Genomic DNA, 4363 nt, shown 5'->3' on the forward strand with positions numbered 1-4363 from the left:
AGAAGAAGAAGAAGAAGAAGAAGAAGAAGAAGAAGAAGAAGAAGAAGAAGAAAAGAAAAATACAGAATACCCAAGATATAGTCTAAAGAACTAAAAAATGTCAACAAGCTGAAGGGCCCAAATAAGGACTCCTTACCCACTTGGGAGGGAGAATAAAACAATCACAAGTGGGGAGGGAGAGACATGGAAGGAAAAATGTGGTGGGGGGAGAGGGGAATCTGGTATGGTATTGGGTGATAGAAAATAACTGAAGTCCTGAGGGCAAGCAGAAATGGAAACAGGCAACCTTGGGAAGTAGGAGGTGGGGGACTCTCCAGAATGCACTACAGACCTGGTAAATGAGAGACTCTCAGGACTTTGAAGGACCTTGGATGAAATGCTGGACAGTAGAGAGAGGAACTGATAGAGTCTACCTCTAGCAGGAAGACAGGGCATCAAGTGAGGTTGGGTTTTGCCATCCCACAGTCAAAACTGTGACCCATATTTGTTCCTGTCTGAAAGAACTGCAGGAATGGAAATGAAGAGAAGCCTGAGGCACAGAGGATTTTCAATGACACAAAATGTGCCTATACTTAGCCGTGTGTATGATGTTTAGAGTATATTTTGGGATCATGCTGACTTAGTATGGTGGTGATGGAAAGTTCTGACTTTACTAGCTATGAGTAGTTGTTTAGATTTGTAGTACCACGTATGAATTCCCTCATGTTACATGGATTAATTCTAATTACAGAGCTCTTGGCTGCTGTTAAATTATGAGTTTCACTATGACAGCCTTATTATTATTATTATTATTATTACTATTGTTATTTCACACTTTGAGCTTTGAGGCTACTCCCAGCTTATAATCTCAGACTTCAAATCTATTCTATGGTATTTAGCATCTACAGTGACACAAAAGTCAACCACAGTCAGGTGTGGCTCAGGATACATGAATTCTCTCTATGCAATAACATGGAGGTTTATAATACCACAGTGAGGAGGTCATAATAACAGCATTTCTTTTATGGAATAAAAGCATTTCTTTTCTACTATAAGTTCAGCAGCTAAATCCTTGCAGTTTGGTACAGAGCTGTCTGAGCATCTTTCTTTATTCACCTATGTGTGGCATTTTCCGCAGGCTGAAAATGGCAACAATTCTTACCTCTTCAGAATCAAACAGGAGAACAAGAAGTCTCACTAGCCACTTTCTAGGATGGCAGATCAGAGGATGTGTCTAATAGATAATAATCCATAAGAAAAGGCAGTTCAATTGTTAGCCCCCAAATATGGACCTCAACTTTAATACAGGTCAATGATAAGACCTAATTATTACGATAAAGCTTAGCTGTACTTGTGAGTTGTATAGATGTAATATATAAAACAAATGTAAATCAATGTGAAATATGCAATAGCACATGGTGGATAGTTGTTACATTTTTATAATTGACTGGAACATAATATATTGCATAATATATTAGTATGAATTCAAACCACATTCGCTTGATAAAATTTACAGTAGCTATTAAAAATAACAGGATTCAAATGAAAATGCATATTCAAGGAATTTATATAGCATTTGAAAATATTCAAAGCAAACAAAAGCATTAGAAGGGGAACAGAGAAAAGTAAATGAAGGCAGCCTAAGCAAGTTTTCTAGTACAGTGTTGGGCTTACAAGCATAAGTCTCTGCTATCAAGCTCAACAATTCAGGTGCACAAGAATGATAAAAAGCCAGGCCTGATGGCAAGTGATTTTAAAGGCAAACAAGGGAGGCAGAAAGAAACAGGTGTACAACTGGGGATCACTGCCCAGAAAACCTAGTTTATTTGGCAACTTCTAGGCCAATGCGACAGACACTCTGTATGAAAAAAAAAAAAAAAAAGTGTGGACAGCTCCTGTGGAATAGGATCCAAATTGCACATACATCATACACCCACACTCACACACACCCACACACACTCTTGGGAACGTACATATCTGTAATTACAAGTATTTGCCAAAACCGAAACTCCTTCTCATCTTTTAATTGGGTGGGGAAGTAACATACATGTGGCTTTTGAAAGCTTAAAGTCCACACAGAGTACCAACCTTCTCCAGCCAGAGCTTCTTGTCTAAAATAACCCAAACAGATTACTAACCTGTGACCAAATATTTCAACGGTCACTTTGGTTGAACATCTCATTAAATCACAAGAATAGTTAATCTATGATATCAATAATTTGCATCTGCTATGAAAAGTATAACAGCAATTGTGGAATAACAAACTGCATATTTGGCACAAATATGTGCAAAGAGAATATTGTAGGAGCTGACAAATTACTCCTGATGCTAGTCAGTTCCCAGTGAAACTTTTTCATCTTATGCACCTATAGTGTAGAAGCCTTTTTTCTTTTTTACCTGAAACGTTGACGAAAGCAGATTTAATTCTTTTTTCCTATCATCCGTGCAAGTCAATATAGTAAGTCATTAGATGGCTTTCTGTTATCTTCTCCAAATCCTAATCACCTAGTGATTTCTTTCATCTTTTTTTCCATTTGTACAGCATTCCCCTTTCTTATATTAAGCACTCCTCAAAGCTCATTGAATCAAATCCAGCCTTGCTGTCCAGGCTACTCGCTCTCTTTTGGAAGATACTAGAAGGCAGAAAATTCTCACTTAGCAGTGTTGTCATATTTGGATGCATCTAACCCATATCCTTCAAAGTGGCCAATGTTTAATCAGTGTTTTAGCAACCCTCTCAATAATGGCTCACTTACTCAATTCCTTACTATGATATGCAAAGATACTCAAGAACTAAATCCCTTATCTTCTTTCTGTGATAATAACTCTGTCTTCTTTCTGTGATAATACTAACAGCATAACTTTGCTATAGCTCTTTCCTAAGGTTTCTGCTGCTAATGCAGCTTCCCAAAATAGGTTCTATCTCTCTTATCTGTGATTGCTAGTCTTTCTTCAGATCATTTCTATACAGCCTTCTAGGGCCATCCAATCATCAGGTGCAGGAAATTTTTCTTCTTCAGCTGCTAGATTTTATACAGGCTATTTTTCATCGGCACTACTGCAAGGCCTTTTCTGATCATCTGTTAGACGTTGAGATCATCTAGAGATAAAAGTCTCTTCAAATCACCAGTGGTGAACATTATATTCCATTTCATACACTTACCCCTAGTAAGGTTCTTAGTGTGCAGTAGACACTCATCTATTGTGCAGTGCACACAGTCAGCATCTATAGTGCCTCATAAAAATTAGCTAATGAGGCTAATAATTTGCAAATTTCCTTTTGAATTATTGTGTTTACTTGAATGGAGCGGTTAATAAAAGGAATATTATGATAAAAATAAACATTTATCTGTTCAGAAAAGGGTTTGCAGTAGGAAGAATAAAAATGACAACATTTCAATGCTCCTTAATTTTTCCCACCACAATTGCATTTGTATTTAGGGAATTTTTCCTGTAGGAGAAGCTATTCCATTGAAATTCTGAGATTCAATGCTTCCTTACATGATAGAACTGCAGCTAAGATATCAAATATAGATTAAAATGTATTTAATCTATTTAAAGTTCATAACTTGCTCCAATCATGACAAGTTCTGGTTGGGAGATCAGTTACTAACAGATATAAATATATTAAGTACATAAATCTCATTCCTAAAGGCAAACTGGATATGATCTCTCAACTCAATGACAGGAAACAGTATAGTTTCATAAAAGTTTCTCAAAATAATGAATTGATATAGAAATGCACATATACATTTTTAAGTTTTCATTATTAAAAATTAGTAGTTTGTGGTAAAGTAATAGCAAAAGGCCAACTGCAAGGATATCTTTCACTTTGACCCTATTTTTAATAACTTCTGCGGGTTTCATAAAGTACAAAAGACTATTTGTAAGTGTACTACACCTTGTGTCTTCCCAGGAGCACAGAGACTTTCCTATGTAACATGCTACTTCAAGTTGTAAATATGAAATAATGATACTTTGTGACAAATGTTATTAAACTGGTTGATAAGCCCAGGCATATTTCATACTGTGAGCTTTGATTTCTTCATAGGCAGTATATAAAGATTAATAAAACTCAATTTGGACAATTATGATGAAGATAAATGAGTTAATGTTTATAATCGTGAAAGCAGTATTAGCTCTTAACCTTTTCTAATTCTTGTTCTCTCTCTCTCTCTCTCCCTCTCTCTCTCTCTCTCTCTCTCTCTCTCTCTCTCTCTCTCTCTCTCTCTCTGTGTGTGTGTGTGTGTGTATGTGTGTGTAGATCATTGTAAGATGATTTTTATAGCATGTTCAGGACTCTATAATATGAACCCAACACTGAAAAAATATCAATTTGATAATGTGACCAAGAATATCTCCATCATCCCATATATGTATATAT

The 4363-nt window shown here is 36.1% G+C and overlaps 1 protein-coding gene across 2 annotated transcripts in view; it reads left to right on the top strand.

Moving 5' to 3' along the window:
- Positions 1–4363, top strand: part of Cdh12 (cadherin 12) — a 273111-nt gene that overhangs the window by 235624 nt on the left and 33124 nt on the right. The window lies entirely within an intron of this gene.

Source organism: Grammomys surdaster, unplaced genomic scaffold, assembly GCF_004785775.1.
Source record: "Grammomys surdaster isolate TR1022 unplaced genomic scaffold, NIH_TR_1.0 174, whole genome shotgun sequence".
Lineage (NCBI taxonomy): Eukaryota > Metazoa > Chordata > Mammalia > Rodentia > Muridae > Grammomys > Grammomys surdaster.